The following is a 19,800-nucleotide window of genomic DNA, read 5'->3' as shown; positions in this document are numbered from 1 at the left end:
ATACCGTTTGGGGACAGCCAAGGAGGCATCTGCAGGCAACAAAGGTAGGTGTGTGCTTGTGTGTGTGTTTCCTATGCAGATCCTAAGCCCAGTGTCACATGCAAGTAGGAGGAGTAAGAAGGGTTCCTGGCAAATCCGGGTTATGGATTGCATTTAAAAAGGCCCCGTGGGAGTGCAATGGGCCCCTGTCTTGCTGCTTAGCAATAATGGTATGGGTTTAGGTTCTGCTGTGTGTACTGGTGGTTGACTGCCCCCCAGCCCAGAGTGTGCATGGAAAATTGTCTGGCAGCCTCCCTGACAGCAAGCAGTGATAGTGCCCATGAAGGGGACCTTGTTGGGCCCGCCCCTTTCACGGTTATCGCTTCTCGGCCTTTTGGCTAAGATCAAGTGTAGTATCTGTTCTTATCAGTTTAATATCTGATACGTCCCCTATCTGGGGACCATATATTAAATGGATTTTTGAGAACGGGGGCCGATTTCGAAGCTTGCTTCCGTCGCCCTATGCATTGACCCGATATGGCAGTATCTTCGGGTACAGTGCACCACCCCCTTACAGGGTTAAAAAGAAAGATTCCTACTTTCATTGCTACCTGCTTGCTGGCTAGCCAGCTAGCCAGCCCTGTGGGCCTTGCTGCTGCAGCCAAAAAACAAAAGGTGGTGCTGCTGCTGCTGCTTCTGCTGCTTCTGCTTGTGTCTGGCCGCTGTTGGAGCGTCCAGGCACAGGACTTCTGCTGCTGCTGACTAAATGGCCTCCTTAATTGGATCATTTGAGTAGCCAGCACACCTGTGCAGGTAGGGCATGACATGATAGGCAGCTGCCTTGATAGCGGGTGGGTGCTGAATGTTCCTAATTGACAAAATAAGATTAATGCTTATGAAGAAATATAAAATCTCATCCCTTCCCCAATATCGCGCCACACCCCTACCCCTTAATTCCCTGGTTGAACTTGATGGACATATGTCTTTTTTCGACCGTACTAACTATGTAACTATGTAACATAACATGGGGGGGGGGGGGGTCTCCTGGCTGTTCACACAGGTGTGTCATTGCTGTACATTGACCATGCATTGCTTCTGTGGTATTGCAAAGGCAAAGACAAATGCTTCCAGCCATCCATTGCACTAATGGATTGGTCATCAGATGGCTGTCTATGTCCCGCATCAATATAGACCAAAGTACAGAGGGTTAGGCTATGCTATTGTGCACCTACCTGATGCATCAGAAGGTGCGAGGCCCTTGCTAAATTCTGTGCACAGACTTTGAGATCTATACTTTAGACTGTATCTAAACCTGCTCCAACATGGACTGACATTCTGGCCTACTTTCAGCCGATGCGACTTGTCTGTCGCTGAACAGTCGCTTTTTATATATTCAGCACCTATGTATAATGTTGTAAAAATGCTCTAGAAGCTAAAGTCGCAGAAATGTCACACATATTTGGCCTGCAACTTTCTGTGCGACAAATTCAGACAGGAAAAATCAGTATAAATCCTTAGAAAATTATCCCCCAGTGTCTCCATCTGCTGGCGGTATTGAATAAGCATTGCTGCACTGATGGGGTATGCATTAGACGAAAAAAAAGAAGAAAAAGAAGAATAATACGCCCAGAAAAGAGGCGAAAAGGAGAAAAACGTAAAAAAACGTGAAAAAAAAGTAAGAGGAAGAGAAGGGAAAAAAAGGTGGAAATGGGTTTAAAAGTGATTTCGGCGGAGAAATATATATATATATATATATATATATATATATATATATATATATACGCGCACACACACACATATATATAAACGTATTCTCCGTTGAGATATTGCAGCCGCTGCTGTGTCCAGGCCCAGGAGCCTTAGCACTGTGCTGTGATGTCACTCAATACCACTGACATCACTAGGTGTAAACAACATCTCTCCTTTGCTGTGTATGTGACTATGGAGCTGTTTGGTGATGTCGTCTATTATGGCCTTCATAGAAGCAACAGGAGATTGTTGCATCCATCTAGAACCCTCAGAACTACAGTGCTATGATGTCACTCACTTCCACAGGCCTTGCAGAGTGTAAACAACAACAACCCAGCTTTGTTGTGTATGTAACCATAGGGATTTGTGATGTCACCTAGAACCTTCACAGCAGCGACAGCTTTATGAGGAGCATCAGCACTGCTCTGCCTGAGCAGAACCATCACCGCCATAGGTTGTCAAATAACCCGGATTTAACCCACACAGGTAAGTCCAATGGGGTGCAGGCATGTCCTCTATGCTTACAGCTTCCCGTGGGTGTTGGTTTGATACCGTTTGGGGACAGCCAAGGAGGCATCTGCAGGCAACAAAGGTAGGTGTGTGCTTGTGTGTGTGTTTCCTATGCAGATCCTAAGCCCAGTGTCACATGCAAGTAGGAGGAGTAAGAAGGGTTCCTGGCAAATCCGGGTTATGGATTGCATTTAAAAAGGCCCCGTGGGAGTGCAATGGGCCCCTGTCTTGCTGCTTAGCAATAATGGTATGGGTTTAGGTTCTGCTGTGTGTACTGGTGGTTGACTGCCCCCCAGCCCAGAGTGTGCATGGAAAATTGTCTGGCAGCCTCCCTGACAGCAAGCAGTGATAGTGCCCATGAAGGGGACCTTGTTGGGCCCGCCCCTTTCACGGTTATCGCTTCTCGGCCTTTTGGCTAAGATCAAGTGTAGTATCTGTTCTTATCAGTTTAATATCTGATACGTCCCCTATCTGGGGACCATATATTAAATGGATTTTTGAGAACGGGGGCCGATTTCGAAGCTTGCTTCCGTCGCCCTATGCATTGACCCGATATGGCAGTATCTTCGGGTACAGTGCACCACCCCCTTACAGGGTTAAAAAGAAAGATTCCTACTTTCATTGCTACCTGCTTGCTGGCTAGCCAGCTAGCCAGCCCTGTGGGCCTTGCTGCTGCTGCTGCTGCTGCTGCAGCCAAAAAACAAAAGGTGGTGCTGCTGCTGCTGCTTCTGCTGCTTCTGCTTGTGTCTGGCCGCTGTTGGAGCGTCCAGGCACAGGACTTCTGCTGCTGCTGACTAAATGGCCTCCTTAATTGGATCATTTGAGTAGCCAGCACACCTGTGCAGGTAGGGCATGACATGATAGGCAGCTGCCTTGATAGCGGGTGGGTGCTGAATGTTCCTAATTGACAAAATAAGATTAATGCTTATGAAGAAATATAAAATCTCATCCCTTCCCCAATATCGCGCCACACCCCTACCCCTTAATTCCCTGGTTGAACTTGATGGACATATGTCTTTTTTCGACCGTACTAACTATGTAACTATGTAACATAACATGGGGGGGGGGGGGGGGGGGTCTCCTGGCTGTTCACACAGGTGTGTCATTGCTGTACATTGACCATGCATTGCTTCTGTGGTATTGCAAAGGCAAAGACAAATGCTTCCAGCCATCCATTGCACTAATGGATTGGTCATCAGCTGGCTGTCTATGTCCCGCATCAATATAGACCAAAGTACAGAGGGTTAGGCTATGCTATTGTGCACCTACCTGATGCATCAGAAGGTGCGAGGCCCTTGCTAAATTCTGTGCACAGACTTTGAGATCTATACTTTAGACTGTATCTAAACCTGCTCCAACATGGACTGACATTCTGGCCTACTTTCAGCCGATGCGACTTGTCTGTCGCTGAACAGTCGCTTTTTATGTATTCAGCACCTATGTATAATGTTGTAAAAATGCTCTAGAAGCTAAAGTCGCAGAAATGTCACACATATTTGGCCTGCAACTTTCTGTGCGACAAATTCAGACAGGAAAAATCAGTATAAATCCTTAGAAAATTATCCCCCAGTGTCTCCATCTGCTGGCGGTATTGAATAAGCATTGCTGCACTGATGGGGTATGCATTAGACGAAAAAAAAGAAGAAAAAGAAGAATAATACGCCCAGAAAAGAGGCGAAAAGGAGAAAAACGTAAAAAAACGTGAAAAAAAAGTAAGAGGAAGAGAAGGGAAAAAAAGGTGGAAATGGGTTTAAAAGTGATTTCGGCGGAGAAATATATATATATATATATATATATATATATATATACGCGCACACACACACATATATATAAACGTATTCTCCGTTGAGATATTGCAGCCGCTGCTGTGTCCAGGCCCAGGAGCCTTAGCACTGTGCTGTGATGTCACTCAATACCACTGACATCACTAGGTGTAAACAACATCTCTCCTTTGCTGTGTATGTGACTATGGAGCTGTTTGGTGATGTCGTCTATTATGGCCTTCATAGAAGCAACAGGAGATTGTTGCATCCATCTAGAACCCTCAGAACTACAGTGCTATGATGTCACTCACTTCCACAGGCCTTGCAGAGTGTAAACAACAACAACCCAGCTTTGTTGTGTATGTAACCATAGGGATTTGTGATGTCACCTAGAACCTTCACAGCAGCGACAGCTTTATGAGGAGCATCAGCACTGCTCTGCCTGAGCAGAACCATCACCGCCATAGGTTGTCAAATAACCCGGATTTAACCCACACAGGTAAGTCCAATGGGGTGCAGGCATGTCCTCTATGCTTACAGCTTCCCGTGGGTGTTGGTTTGATACCGTTTGGGGACAGCCAAGGAGGCATCTGCAGGCAACAAAGGTAGGTGTGTGCTTGTGTGTGTGTTTCCTATGCAGATCCTAAGCCCAGTGTCACATGCAAGTAGGAGGAGTAAGAAGGGTTCCTGGCAAATCCGGGTTATGGATTGCATTTAAAAAGGCCCCGTGGGAGTGCAATGGGCCCCTGTCTTGCTGCTTAGCAATAATGGTATGGGTTTAGGTTCTGCTGTGTGTACTGGTGGTTGACTGCCCCCCAGCCCAGAGTGTGCATGGAAAATTGTCTGGCAGCCTCCCTGACAGCAAGCAGTGATAGTGCCCATGAAGGGGACCTTGTTGGGCCCGCCCCTTTCACGGTTATCGCTTCTCGGCCTTTTGGCTAAGATCAAGTGTAGTATCTGTTCTTATCAGTTTAATATCTGATACGTCCCCTATCTGGGGACCATATATTAAATGGATTTTTGAGAACGGGGGCCGATTTCGAAGCTTGCTTCCGTCGCCCTATGCATTGACCCGATATGGCAGTATCTTCGGGTACAGTGCACCACCCCCTTACAGGGTTAAAAAGAAAGATTCCTACTTTCATTGCTACCTGCTTGCTGGCTAGCCAGCTAGCCAGCCCTGTGGGCCTTGCTGCTGCAGCCAAAAAACAAAAGGTGGTGCTGCTGCTGCTGCTTCTGCTGCTTCTGCTTGTGTCTGGCCGCTGTTGGAGCGTCCAGGCACAGGACTTCTGCTGCTGCTGACTAAATGGCCTCCTTAATTGGATCATTTGAGTAGCCAGCACACCTGTGCAGGTAGGGCATGACATGATAGGCAGCTGCCTTGATAGCGGGTGGGTGCTGAATGTTCCTAATTGACAAAATAAGATTAATGCTTATGAAGAAATATAAAATCTCATCCCTTCCCCAATATCGCGCCACACCCCTACCCCTTAATTCCCTGGTTGAACTTGATGGACATATGTCTTTTTTCGACCGTACTAACTATGTAACTATGTAACATAACATGGGGGGGGGGGGGGGGTCTCCTGGCTGTTCACACAGGTGTGTCATTGCTGTACATTGACCATGCATTGCTTCTGTGGTATTGCAAAGGCAAAGACAAATGCTTCCAGCCATCCATTGCACTAATGGATTGGTCATCAGCTGGCTGTCTATGTCCCGCATCAATATAGACCAAAGTACAGAGGGTTAGGCTATGCTATTGTGCACCTACCTGATGCATCAGAAGGTGCGAGGCCCTTGCTAAATTCTGTGCACAGACTTTGAGATCTATACTTTAGACTGTATCTAAACCTGCTCCAACATGGACTGACATTCTGGCCTACTTTCAGCCGATGCGACTTGTCTGTCGCTGAACAGTCGCTTTTTATGTATTCAGCACCTATGTATAATGTTGTAAAAATGCTCTAGAAGCTAAAGTCGCAGAAATGTCACACATATTTGGCCTGCAACTTTCTGTGCGACAAATTCAGACAGGAAAAATCAGTATAAATCCTTAGAAAATTATCCCCCAGTGTCTCCATCTGCTGGCGGTATTGAATAAGCATTGCTGCACTGATGGGGTATGCATTAGACGAAAAAAAAGAAGAAAAAGAAGAATAATACGCCCAGAAAAGAGGCGAAAAGGAGAAAAACGTAAAAAAACGTGAAAAAAAAGTAAGAGGAAGAGAAGGGAAAAAAAGGTGGAAATGGGTTTAAAAGTGATTTCGGCGGAGAAATATATATATATATATATATATATATATATATATATATATATATACGCGCACACACACACATATATATAAACGTATTCTCCGTTGAGATATTGCAGCCGCTGCTGTGTCCAGGCCCAGGAGCCTTAGCACTGTGCTGTGATGTCACTCAATACCACTGACATCACTAGGTGTAAACAACATCTCTCCTTTGCTGTGTATGTGACTATGGAGCTGTTTGGTGATGTCGTCTATTATGGCCTTCATAGAAGCAACAGGAGATTGTTGCATCCATCTAGAACCCTCAGAACTACAGTGCTATGATGTCACTCACTTCCACAGGCCTTGCAGAGTGTAAACAACAACAACCCAGCTTTGTTGTGTATGTAACCATAGGGATTTGTGATGTCACCTAGAACCTTCACAGCAGCGACAGCTTTATGAGGAGCATCAGCACTGCTCTGCCTGAGCAGAACCATCACCGCCATAGGTTGTCAAATAACCCGGATTTAACCCACACAGGTAAGTCCAATGGGGTGCAGGCATGTCCTCTATGCTTACAGCTTCCCGTGGGTGTTGGTTTGATACCGTTTGGGGACAGCCAAGGAGGCATCTGCAGGCAACAAAGGTAGGTGTGTGCTTGTGTGTGTGTTTCCTATGCAGATCCTAAGCCCAGTGTCACATGCAAGTAGGAGGAGTAAGAAGGGTTCCTGGCAAATCCGGGTTATGGATTGCATTTAAAAAGGCCCCGTGGGAGTGCAATGGGCCCCTGTCTTGCTGCTTAGCAATAATGGTATGGGTTTAGGTTCTGCTGTGTGTACTGGTGGTTGACTGCCCCCCAGCCCAGAGTGTGCATGGAAAATTGTCTGGCAGCCTCCCTGACAGCAAGCAGTGATAGTGCCCATGAAGGGGACCTTGTTGGGCCCGCCCCTTTCACGGTTATCGCTTCTCGGCCTTTTGGCTAAGATCAAGTGTAGTATCTGTTCTTATCAGTTTAATATCTGATACGTCCCCTATCTGGGGACCATATATTAAATGGATTTTTGAGAACGGGGGCCGATTTCGAAGCTTGCTTCCGTCGCCCTATGCATTGACCCGATATGGCAGTATCTTCGGGTACAGTGCACCACCCCCTTACAGGGTTAAAAAGAAAGATTCCTACTTTCATTGCTACCTGCTTGCTGGCTAGCCAGCTAGCCAGCCCTGTGGGCCTTGCTGCTGCAGCCAAAAAACAAAAGGTGGTGCTGCTGCTGCTGCTTCTGCTGCTTCTGCTTGTGTCTGGCCGCTGTTGGAGCGTCCAGGCACAGGACTTCTGCTGCTGCTGACTAAATGGCCTCCTTAATTGGATCATTTGAGTAGCCAGCACACCTGTGCAGGTAGGGCATGACATGATAGGCAGCTGCCTTGATAGCGGGTGGGTGCTGAATGTTCCTAATTGACAAAATAAGATTAATGCTTATGAAGAAATATAAAATCTCATCCCTTCCCCAATATCGCGCCACACCCCTACCCCTTAATTCCCTGGTTGAACTTGATGGACATATGTCTTTTTTCGACCGTACTAACTATGTAACTATGTAACATAACATGGGGGGGGGGGGGGGGTCTCCTGGCTGTTCACACAGGTGTGTCATTGCTGTACATTGACCATGCATTGCTTCTGTGGTATTGCAAAGGCAAAGACAAATGCTTCCAGCCATCCATTGCACTAATGGATTGGTCATCAGCTGGCTGTCTATGTCCCGCATCAATATAGACCAAAGTACAGAGGGTTAGGCTATGCTATTGTGCACCTACCTGATGCATCAGAAGGTGCGAGGCCCTTGCTAAATTCTGTGCACAGACTTTGAGATCTATACTTTAGACTGTATCTAAACCTGCTCCAACATGGACTGACATTCTGGCCTACTTTCAGCCGATGCGACTTGTCTGTCGCTGAACAGTCGCTTTTTATGTATTCAGCACCTATGTATAATGTTGTAAAAATGCTCTAGAAGCTAAAGTCGCAGAAATGTCACACATATTTGGCCTGCAACTTTCTGTGCGACAAATTCAGACAGGAAAAATCAGTATAAATCCTTAGAAAATTATCCCCCAGTGTCTCCATCTGCTGGCGGTATTGAATAAGCATTGCTGCACTGATGGGGTATGCATTAGACGAAAAAAAAGAAGAAAAAGAAGAATAATCCGCCCAGAAAAGAGGCGAAAAGGAGAAAAACGTAAAAAAACGTGAAAAAAAAGTAAGAGGAAGAGAAGGGAAAAAAAGGTGGAAATGGGTTTAAAAGTGATTTCGGCGGAGAAATATATATATATATATATATATATATATATATATATATATATACGCGCACACACACACATATATATAAACGTATTCTCCGTTGAGATATTGCAGCCGCTGCTGTGTCCAGGCCCAGGAGCCTTAGCACTGTGCTGTGATGTCACTCAATACCACTGACATCACTAGGTGTAAACAACATCTCTCCTTTGCTGTGTATGTGACTATGGAGCTGTTTGGTGATGTCGTCTATTATGGCCTTCATAGAAGCAACAGGAGATTGTTGCATCCATCTAGAACCCTCAGAACTACAGTGCTATGATGTCACTCACTTCCACAGGCCTTGCAGAGTGTAAACAACAACAACCCAGCTTTGTTGTGTATGTAACCATAGGGATTTGTGATGTCACCTAGAACCTTCACAGCAGCGACAGCTTTATGAGGAGCATCAGCACTGCTCTGCCTGAGCAGAACCATCACCGCCATAGGTTGTCAAATAACCCGGATTTAACCCACACAGGTAAGTCCAATGGGGTGCAGGCATGTCCTCTATGCTTACAGCTTCCCGTGGGTGTTGGTTTGATACCGTTTGGGGACAGCCAAGGAGGCATCTGCAGGCAACAAAGGTAGGTGTGTGCTTGTGTGTGTGTTTCCTATGCAGATCCTAAGCCCAGTGTCACATGCAAGTAGGAGGAGTAAGAAGGGTTCCTGGCAAATCCGGGTTATGGATTGCATTTAAAAAGGCCCCGTGGGAGTGCAATGGGCCCCTGTCTTGCTGCTTAGCAATAATGGTATGGGTTTAGGTTCTGCTGTGTGTACTGGTGGTTGACTGCCCCCCAGCCCAGAGTGTGCATGGAAAATTGTCTGGCAGCCTCCCTGACAGCAAGCAGTGATAGTGCCCATGAAGGGGACCTTGTTGGGCCCGCCCCTTTCACGGTTATCGCTTCTCGGCCTTTTGGCTAAGATCAAGTGTAGTATCTGTTCTTATCAGTTTAATATCTGATACGTCCCCTATCTGGGGACCATATATTAAATGGATTTTTGAGAACGGGGGCCGATTTCGAAGCTTGCTTCCGTCGCCCTATGCATTGACCCGATATGGCAGTATCTTCGGGTACAGTGCACCACCCCCTTACAGGGTTAAAAAGAAAGATTCCTACTTTCATTGCTACCTGCTTGCTGGCTAGCCAGCTAGCCAGCCCTGTGGGCCTTGCTGCTGCAGCCAAAAAACAAAAGGTGGTGCTGCTGCTGCTGCTTCTGCTGCTTCTGCTTGTGTCTGGCCGCTGTTGGAGCGTCCAGGCACAGGACTTCTGCTGCTGCTGACTAAATGGCCTCCTTAATTGGATCATTTGAGTAGCCAGCACACCTGTGCAGGTAGGGCATGACATGATAGGCAGCTGCCTTGATAGCGGGTGGGTGCTGAATGTTCCTAATTGACAAAATAAGATTAATGCTTATGAAGAAATATAAAATCTCATCCCTTCCCCAATATCGCGCCACACCCCTACCCCTTAATTCCCTGGTTGAACTTGATGGACATATGTCTTTTTTCGACCGTACTAACTATGTAACTATGTAACATAACATGGGGGGGGGGGGGGGGGGGTCTCCTGGCTGTTCACACAGGTGTGTCATTGCTGTACATTGACCATGCATTGCTTCTGTGGTATTGCAAAGGCAAAGACAAATGCTTCCAGCCATCCATTGCACTAATGGATTGGTCATCAGCTGGCTGTCTATGTCCCGCATCAATATAGACCAAAGTACAGAGGGTTAGGCTATGCTATTGTGCACCTACCTGATGCATCAGAAGGTGCGAGGCCCTTGCTAAATTCTGTGCACAGACTTTGAGATCTATACTTTAGACTGTATCTAAACCTGCTCCAACATGGACTGACATTCTGGCCTACTTTCAGCCGATGCGACTTGTCTGTCGCTGAACAGTCGCTTTTTATGTATTCAGCACCTATGTATAATGTTGTAAAAATGCTCTAGAAGCTAAAGTCGCAGAAATGTCACACATATTTGGCCTGCAACTTTCTGTGCGACAAATTCAGACAGGAAAAATCAGTATAAATCCTTAGAAAATTATCCCCCAGTGTCTCCATCTGCTGGCGGTATTGAATAAGCATTGCTGCACTGATGGGGTATGCATTAGACGAAAAAAAAGAAGAAAAAGAAGAATAATACGCCCAGAAAAGAGGCGAAAAGGAGAAAAACGTAAAAAAACGTGAAAAAAAAGTAAGAGGAAGAGAAGGGAAAAAAAGGTGGAAATGGGTTTAAAAGTGATTTCGGCGGAGAAATATATATATATATATATATATATATATATATATATATATACGCGCACACACACACATATATATAAACGTATTCTCCGTTGAGATATTGCAGCCGCTGCTGTGTCCAGGCCCAGGAGCCTTAGCACTGTGCTGTGATGTCACTCAATACCACTGACATCACTAGGTGTAAACAACATCTCTCCTTTGCTGTGTATGTGACTATGGAGCTGTTTGGTGATGTCGTCTATTATGGCCTTCATAGAAGCAACAGGAGATTGTTGCATCCATCTAGAACCCTCAGAACTACAGTGCTATGATGTCACTCACTTCCACAGGCCTTGCAGAGTGTAAACAACAACAACCCAGCTTTGTTGTGTATGTAACCATAGGGATTTGTGATGTCACCTAGAACCTTCACAGCAGCGACAGCTTTATGAGGAGCATCAGCACTGCTCTGCCTGAGCAGAACCATCACCGCCATAGGTTGTCAAATAACCCGGATTTAACCCACACAGGTAAGTCCAATGGGGTGCAGGCATGTCCTCTATGCTTACAGCTTCCCGTGGGTGTTGGTTTGATACCGTTTGGGGACAGCCAAGGAGGCATCTGCAGGCAACAAAGGTAGGTGTGTGCTTGTGTGTGTGTTTCCTATGCAGATCCTAAGCCCAGTGTCACATGCAAGTAGGAGGAGTAAGAAGGGTTCCTGGCAAATCCGGGTTATGGATTGCATTTAAAAAGGCCCCGTGGGAGTGCAATGGGCCCCTGTCTTGCTGCTTAGCAATAATGGTATGGGTTTAGGTTCTGCTGTGTGTACTGGTGGTTGACTGCCCCCCAGCCCAGAGTGTGCATGGAAAATTGTCTGGCAGCCTCCCTGACAGCAAGCAGTGATAGTGCCCATGAAGGGGACCTTGTTGGGCCCGCCCCTTTCACGGTTATCGCTTCTCGGCCTTTTGGCTAAGATCAAGTGTAGTATCTGTTCTTATCAGTTTAATATCTGATACGTCCCCTATCTGGGGACCATATATTAAATGGATTTTTGAGAACGGGGGCCGATTTCGAAGCTTGCTTCCGTCGCCCTATGCATTGACCCGATATGGCAGTATCTTCGGGTACAGTGCACCACCCCCTTACAGGGTTAAAAAGAAAGATTCCTACTTTCATTGCTACCTGCTTGCTGGCTAGCCAGCTAGCCAGCCCTGTGGGCCTTGCTGCTGCAGCCAAAAAACAAAAGGTGGTGCTGCTGCTGCTGCTCCTGCTTGTGTCTGGCCGCTGTTGGAGCGTCCAGGCACAGGACTTCTGCTGCTGCTGACTAAATGGCCTCCTTAATTGGATCATTTGAGTAGCCAGCACACCTGTGCAGGTAGGGCATGACATGATAGGCAGCTGCCTTGATAGCGGGTGGGTGCTGAATGTTCCTAATTGACAAAATAAGATTAATGCTTATGAAGAAATATAAAATCTCATCCCTTCCCCAATATCGCGCCACACCCCTACCCCTTAATTCCCTGGTTGAACTTGATGGACATATGTCTTTTTTCGACCGTACTAACTATGTAACTATGTAACATAACATGGGGGGGGGGGGGGGGTCTCCTGGCTGTTCACACAGGTGTGTCATTGCTGTACATTGACCATGCATTGCTTCTGTGGTATTGCAAAGGCAAAGACAAATGCTTCCAGCCATCCATTGCACTAATGGATTGGTCATCAGCTGGCTGTCTATGTCCCGCATCAATATAGACCAAAGTACAGAGGGTTAGGCTATGCTATTGTGCACCTACCTGATGCATCAGAAGGTGCGAGGCCCTTGCTAAATTCTGTGCACAGACTTTGAGATCTATACTTTAGACTGTATCTAAACCTGCTCCAACATGGACTGACATTCTGGCCTACTTTCAGCCGATGCGACTTGTCTGTCGCTGAACAGTCGCTTTTTATGTATTCAGCACCTATGTATAATGTTGTAAAAATGCTCTAGAAGCTAAAGTCGCAGAAATGTCACACATATTTGGCCTGCAACTTTCTGTGCGACAAATTCAGACAGGAAAAATCAGTATAAATCCTTAGAAAATTATCCCCCAGTGTCTCCATCTGCTGGCGGTATTGAATAAGCATTGCTGCACTGATGGGGTATGCATTAGACGAAAAAAAAGAAGAAAAAGAAGAATAATACGCCCAGAAAAGAGGCGAAAAGGAGAAAAACGTAAAAAAACGTGAAAAAAAAGTAAGAGGAAGAGAAGGGAAAAAAAGGTGGAAATGGGTTTAAAAGTGATTTCGGCGGAGAAATATATATATATATATATATATATATATATATATATATATATATACGCGCACACACACACATATATATAAACGTATTCTCCGTTGAGATATTGCAGCCGCTGCTGTGTCCAGGCCCAGGAGCCTTAGCACTGTGCTGTGATGTCACTCAATACCACTGACATCACTAGGTGTAAACAACATCTCTCCTTTGCTGTGTATGTGACTATGGAGCTGTTTGGTGATGTCGTCTATTATGGCCTTCATAGAAGCAACAGGAGATTGTTGCATCCATCTAGAACCCTCAGAACTACAGTGCTATGATGTCACTCACTTCCACAGGCCTTGCAGAGTGTAAACAACAACAACCCAGCTTTGTTGTGTATGTAACCATAGGGATTTGTGATGTCACCTAGAACCTTCACAGCAGCGACAGCTTTATGAGGAGCATCAGCACTGCTCTGCCTGAGCAGAACCATCACCGCCATAGGTTGTCAAATAACCCGGATTTAACCCACACAGGTAAGTCCAATGGGGTGCAGGCATGTCCTCTATGCTTACAGCTTCCCGTGGGTGTTGGTTTGATACCGTTTGGGGACAGCCAAGGAGGCATCTGCAGGCAACAAAGGTAGGTGTGTGCTTGTGTGTGTGTTTCCTATGCAGATCCTAAGCCCAGTGTCACATGCAAGTAGGAGGAGTAAGAAGGGTTCCTGGCAAATCCGGGTTATGGATTGCATTTAAAAAGGCCCCGTGGGAGTGCAATGGGCCCCTGTCTTGCTGCTTAGCAATAATGGTATGGGTTTAGGTTCTGCTGTGTGTACTGGTGGTTGACTGCCCCCCAGCCCAGAGTGTGCATGGAAAATTGTCTGGCAGCCTCCCTGACAGCAAGCAGTGATAGTGCCCATGAAGGGGACCTTGTTGGGCCCGCCCCTTTCACGGTTATCGCTTCTCGGCCTTTTGGCTAAGATCAAGTGTAGTATCTGTTCTTATCAGTTTAATATCTGATACGTCCCCTATCTGGGGACCATATATTAAATGGATTTTTGAGAACGGGGGCCGATTTCGAAGCTTGCTTCCGTCGCCCTATGCATTGACCCGATATGGCAGTATCTTCGGGTACAGTGCACCACCCCCTTACAGGGTTAAAAATAAAGATTCCTACTTTCATTGCTACCTGCTTGCTGGCTAGCCAGCTAGCCAGCCCTGTGGGCCTTGCTGCTGCAGCCAAAAAACAAAAGGTGGTGCTGCTGCTGCTGCTTCTGCTGCTTCTGCTTGTGTCTGGCCGCTGTTGGAGCGTCCAGGCACAGGACTTCTGCTGCTGCTGACTAAATGGCCTCCTTAATTGGATCATTTGAGTAGCCAGCACACCTGTGCAGGTAGGGCATGACATGATAGGCAGCTGCCTTGATAGCGGGTGGGTGCTGAATGTTCCTAATTGACAAAATAAGATTAATGCTTATGAAGAAATATAAAATCTCATCCCTTCCCCAATATCGCGCCACACCCCTACCCCTTAATTCCCTGGTTGAACTTGATGGACATATGTCTTTTTTCGACCGTACTAACTATGTAACTATGTAACATAACATGGGGGGGGGGTCTCCTGGCTGTTCACACAGGTGTGTCATTGCTGTACATTGACCATGCATTGCTTCTGTGGTATTGCAAAGGCAAAGACAAATGCTTCCAGCCATCCATTGCACTAATGGATTGGTCATCAGCTGGCTGTCTATGTCCCGCATCAATATAGACCAAAGTACAGAGGGTTAGGCTATGCTATTGTGCACCTACCTGATGCATCAGAAGGTGCGAGGCCCTTGCTAAATTCTGTGCACAGACTTTGAGATCTATACTTTAGACTGTATCTAAACCTGCTCCAACATGGACTGACATTCTGGCCTACTTTCAGCCGATGCGACTTGTCTGTCGCTGAACAGTCGCTTTTTATGTATTCAGCACCTATGTATAATGTTGTAAAAATGCTCTAGAAGCTAAAGTCGCAGAAATGTCACACATATTTGGCCTGCAACTTTCTGTGCGACAAATTCAGACAGGAAAAATCAGTATAAATCCTTAGAAAATTATCCCCCAGTGTCTCCATCTGCTGGCGGTATTGAATAAGCATTGCTGCACTGATGGGGTATGCATTAGACGAAAAAAAAGAAGAAAAAGAAGAATAATACGCCCAGAAAAGAGGCGAAAAGGAGAAAAACGTAAAAAAACGTGAAAAAAAAGTAAGAGGAAGAGAAGGGAAAAAAAGGTGGAAATGGGTTTAAAAGTGATTTCGGCGGAGAAATATATATATATATATATATATATATATATATATATATATATATATATACGCGCACACACACACATATATATAAACGTATTCTCCGTTGAGATATTGCAGCCGCTGCTGTGTCCAGGCCCAGGAGCCTTAGCACTGTGCTGTGATGTCACTCAATACCACTGACATCACTAGGTGTAAACAACATCTCTCCTTTGCTGTGTATGTGACTATGGAGCTGTTTGGTGATGTCGTCTATTATGGCCTTCATAGAAGCAACAGGAGATTGTTGCATCCATCTAGAACCCTCAGAACTACAGTGCTATGATGTCACTCACTTCCACAGGCCTTGCAGAGTGTAAACAACAACAACCCAGCTTTGTTGTGTATGTAACCATAGGGATTTGTGATGTCACCTAGAACCTTCACAGCAGCGACAGCTTTATGAGGAGCATCAGCACTGCTCTGCCTGAGCAGAACCATCACCGCCATAGGTTGTCAAATAACCCGGATTTAACCCACACAGGTAAGTCCAATGGGGTGCAGGCATGTCCTCTATGCTTACAGCTTCCCGTGGGTGTTGGTTTGATACCGTTTGGGGACAGCCAAGGAGGCATCTGCAGGCAACAAAGGTAGGTGTGTGCTTGTGTGTGTGTTTCCTATGCAGATCCTAAGCCCAGTGTCACATGCAAGTAGGAGGAGTAAGAAGGGTTCCTGGCAAATCCGGGTTATGGATTGCATTTAAAAAGGCCCCGTGGGAGTGCAATGGGCCCCTGTCTTGCTGCTTAGCAATAATGGTATGGGTTTAGGTTCTGCTGTGTGTACTGGTGGTTGACTGCCCCCCAGCCCAGAGTGTGCATGGAAAATTGTCTGGCAGCCTCCCTGACAGCAAGCAGTGATAGTGCCCATGAAGGGGACCTTGTTGGGCCCGCCCCTTTCACGGTTATCGCTTCTCGGCCTTTTGGCTAAGATCAAGTGTAGTATCTGTTCTTATCAGTTTAATATCTGATACGTCCCCTATCTGGGGACCATATATTAAATGGATTTTTGAGAACGGGGGCCGATTTCGAAGCTTGCTTCCGTCGCCCTATGCATTGACCCGATATGGCAGTATCTTCGGGTACAGTGCACCACCCCCTTACAGGGTTAAAAAGAAAGATTCCTACTTTCATTGCTACCTGCTTGCTGGCTAGCCAGCTAGCCAGCCCTGTGGGCCTTGCTGCTGCAGCCAAAAAACAAAAGGTGGTGCTGCTGCTGCTGCTTCTGCTGCTTCTGCTTGTGTCTGGCCGCTGTTGGAGCGTCCAGGCACAGGACTTCTGCTGCTGCTGACTAAATGGCCTCCTTAATTGGATCATTTGAGTAGCCAGCACACCTGTGCAGGTAGGGCATGACATGATAGGCAGCTGCCTTGATAGCGGGTGGGTGCTGAATGTTCCTAATTGACAAAATAAGATTAATGCTTATGAAGAAATATAAAATCTCATCCCTTCCCCAATATCGCGCCACACCCCTACCCCTTAATTCCCTGGTTGAACTTGATGGACATATGTCTTTTTTCGACCGTACTAACTATGTAACTATGTAACATAACATGGGGGGGGGTCTCCTGGCTGTTCACACAGGTGTGTCATTGCTGTACATTGACCATGCATTGCTTCTGTGGTATTGCAAAGGCAAAGACAAATGCTTCCAGCCATCCATTGCACTAATGGATTGGTCATCAGCTGGCTGTCTATGTCCCGCATCAATATAGACCAAAGTACAGAGGGTTAGGCTATGCTATTGTGCACCTACCTGATGCATCAGAAGGTGCGAGGCCCTTGCTAAATTCTGTGCACAGACTTTGAGATCTATACTTTAGACTGTATCTAAACCTGCTCCAACATGGACTGACATTCTGGCCTACTTTCAGCCGATGCGACTTGTCTGTCGCTGAACAGTCGCTTTTTATGTATTCAGCACCTATGTATAATGTTGTAAAAATGCTCTAGAAGCTAAAGTCGCAGAAATGTCACACATATTTGGCCTGCAACTTTCTGTGCGACAAATTCAGACAGGAAAAATCAGTATAAATCCTTAGAAAATTATCCCCCAGTGTCTCCATCTGCTGGCGGTATTGAATAAGCATTGCTGCACTGATGGGGTATGCATTAGACGAAAAAAAAGAAGAAAAAGAAGAATAATACGCCCAGAAAAGAGGCGAAAAGGAGAAAAACGTAAAAAAAACGTGAAAAAAAAGTAAGAGGAAGAGAAGGGAAAAAAAGGTGGAAATGGGTTTAAAAGTGATTTCGGCGGAGAATATATATATATATATATATATATATATATATATATATATATATACGCGCACACACACACATATATATAAACGTATTCTCCGTTGAGATATTGCAGCCGCTGCTGTGTCCAGGCCCAGGAGCCTTAGCACTGTGCTGTGATGTCACTCAATACCACTGACATCAGTAGGTGTAAACAACATCTCTCCTTTGCTGTGTATGTGACTATGGAGCTGTTTGGTGATGTCGTCTATTATGGCCTTCATAGAAGCAACAGGAGATTGTTGCATCCATCTAGAACCCTCAGAACTACAGTGCTATGATGTCACTCACTTCCACAGGCCTTGCAGAGTGTAAACAACAACAACCCAGCTTTGTTGTGTATGTAACCATAGGGATTTGTGATGTCACCTAGAACCTTCACAGCAGCGACAGCTTTATGAGGAGCATCAGCACTGCTCTGCCTGAGCAGAACCATCAACGCCATAGGTTGTCAAATAACCCGGATTTAACCCACACAGGTAAGTCCAATGGGGTGCAGGCATGTCCTCTATGCTTACAGCTTCCCGTGGGTGTTGGTTTGATACCGTTTGGGGACAGCCAAGGAGGCATCTGCAGGCAACAAAGGTAGGTGTGTGCTTGTGTGTGTGTTTCCTATGCAGATCCTAAGCCCAGTGTCACATGCAAGTAGGAGGAGTAAGAAGGGTTCCTGGCAAATCCGGGTTATGGATTGCATTTAAAAAGGCCCCGTGGGAGTGCAATGGGCCCCTGTCTTGCTGCTTAGCAATAATGGTATGGGTTTAGGTTCTGCTGTGTGTACTGGTGGTTGACTGCCCCCCAGCCCAGAGTGTGCATGGAAAATTGTCTGGCAGCCTCCCTGACAGCAAGCAGTGATAGTGCCCATGAAGGGGACCTTGTTGGGCCCGCCCCTTTCACGGTTATCGCTTCTCGGCCTTTTGGCTAAGATCAAGTGTAGTATCTGTTCTTATCAGTTTAATATCTGATACGTCCCCTATCTGGGGACCATATATTAAATGGATTTTTGAGAACGGGGGCCGATTTCGAAGCTTGCTTCCGTCGCCCTATGCATTGACCCGATATGGCAGTATCTTCGGGTACAGTGCACCACCCCCTTACAGGGTTAAAAAGAAAGATTCCTACTTTCATTGCTACCTGCTTGCTGGCTAGCCAGCTAGCCAGCCCTGTGGGCCTTGCTGCTGCAGCCAAAAAACAAAAGGTGGTGCTGCTGCTGCTGCTTCTGCTGCTTCTGCTTGTGTCTGGCCGCTGTTGGAGCGTCCAGGCACAGGACTTCTGCTGCTGCTGACTAAATGGCCTCCTTAATTGGATCATTTGAGTAGCCAGCACACCTGTGCAGGTAGGGCATGACATGATAGGCAGCTGCCTTGATAGCGGGTGGGTGCTGAATGTTCCTAATTGACAAAATAAGATTAATGCTTATGAAGAAATATAAAATCTCATCCCTTCCCCAATATCGCGCCACACCCCTACCCCTTAATTCCCTGGTTGAACTTGATGGACATATGTCTTTTTTCGACCGTACTAACTATGTAACTATGTAACATAACATGGGGGGGGGGTCTCCTGGCTGTTCACACAGGTGTGTCATTGCTGTACATTGACCATGCATTGCTTCTGTGGTATTGCAAAGGCAAAGACAAATGCTTCCAGCCATCCATTGCACTAATGGATTGGTCATCAGCTGGCTGTCTATGTCCCGCATCAATATAGACCAAAGTACAGAGGGTTAGGCTATGCTATTGTGCACCTACCTGATGCATCAGAAGGTGCGAGGCCCTTGCTAAATTCTGTGCACAGACTTTGAGATCTATACTTTAGACTGTATCTAAACCTGCTCCAACATGGACTGACATTCTGGCCTACTTTCAGCCGATGCGACTTGTCTGTCGCTGAACAGTCGCTTTTTATGTATTCAGCACCTATGTATAATGTTGTAAAAATGCTCTAGAAGCTAAAGTCGCAGAAATGTCACACATATTTGGCCTGCAACTTTCTGTGCGACAAATTCAGACAGGAAAAATCAGTATAAATCCTTAGAAAATTATCCCCCAGTGTCTCCATCTGCTGGCGGTATTGAATAAGCATTGCTGCACTGATGGGGTATGCATTAGACGAAAAAAAAGAAGAAAAAGAAG

General features: G+C 46.2%; 9 non-coding genes across 9 annotated transcripts; all 9 read left to right on the top strand.

Moving 5' to 3' along the window:
- Window positions 1-357: 357 nt before the first annotated feature.
- On the top strand, window positions 358-548 carry LOC130309714 (U2 spliceosomal RNA). The gene has a single exon (XR_008858353.1). It is a non-coding gene; the product is annotated as a U2 spliceosomal RNA (small nuclear RNA).
- Window positions 549-2,633: 2,085 nt separating this feature from the next.
- Window positions 2,634-2,824, top strand: LOC130309713 (U2 spliceosomal RNA). Its single transcript, XR_008858352.1, has one exon. It is a non-coding gene; the product is annotated as a U2 spliceosomal RNA (small nuclear RNA).
- A 2,095-nt stretch (window positions 2,825-4,919) lies between these two features.
- Window positions 4,920-5,110, top strand: LOC130309712 (U2 spliceosomal RNA). Its single transcript, XR_008858351.1, has one exon. It is a non-coding gene; the product is annotated as a U2 spliceosomal RNA (small nuclear RNA).
- Window positions 5,111-7,197: 2,087 nt separating this feature from the next.
- LOC130309711 (U2 spliceosomal RNA) lies at window positions 7,198-7,388 on the top strand. The gene has a single exon (XR_008858350.1). It is a non-coding gene; the product is annotated as a U2 spliceosomal RNA (small nuclear RNA).
- A 2,085-nt stretch (window positions 7,389-9,473) lies between these two features.
- LOC130309709 (U2 spliceosomal RNA) lies at window positions 9,474-9,664 on the top strand. Its single transcript, XR_008858349.1, has one exon. It is a non-coding gene; the product is annotated as a U2 spliceosomal RNA (small nuclear RNA).
- A 2,086-nt stretch (window positions 9,665-11,750) lies between these two features.
- Window positions 11,751-11,941, top strand: LOC130309745 (U2 spliceosomal RNA). The gene has a single exon (XR_008858383.1). It is a non-coding gene; the product is annotated as a U2 spliceosomal RNA (small nuclear RNA).
- Window positions 11,942-14,019: 2,078 nt separating this feature from the next.
- On the top strand, window positions 14,020-14,210 carry LOC130309743 (U2 spliceosomal RNA). Its single transcript, XR_008858382.1, has one exon. It is a non-coding gene; the product is annotated as a U2 spliceosomal RNA (small nuclear RNA).
- A 2,085-nt stretch (window positions 14,211-16,295) lies between these two features.
- LOC130309731 (U2 spliceosomal RNA) lies at window positions 16,296-16,486 on the top strand. Its single transcript, XR_008858371.1, has one exon. It is a non-coding gene; the product is annotated as a U2 spliceosomal RNA (small nuclear RNA).
- A 2,080-nt stretch (window positions 16,487-18,566) lies between these two features.
- On the top strand, window positions 18,567-18,757 carry LOC130309720 (U2 spliceosomal RNA). The gene has a single exon (XR_008858360.1). It is a non-coding gene; the product is annotated as a U2 spliceosomal RNA (small nuclear RNA).
- The last annotated feature ends 1,043 nt before the right edge of the window (window positions 18,758-19,800 follow it).

The sequence above is a fragment of the Hyla sarda genome, unplaced genomic scaffold (genome assembly GCF_029499605.1).
Source record: "Hyla sarda isolate aHylSar1 unplaced genomic scaffold, aHylSar1.hap1 scaffold_1533, whole genome shotgun sequence".
In the NCBI taxonomy this organism is placed as follows: Eukaryota; Metazoa; Chordata; class Amphibia; order Anura; family Hylidae; genus Hyla; species Hyla sarda.
Note: the sequence above shows the minus strand (reverse complement) of the source record. Positions and strands in the feature narration are given on the sequence as shown.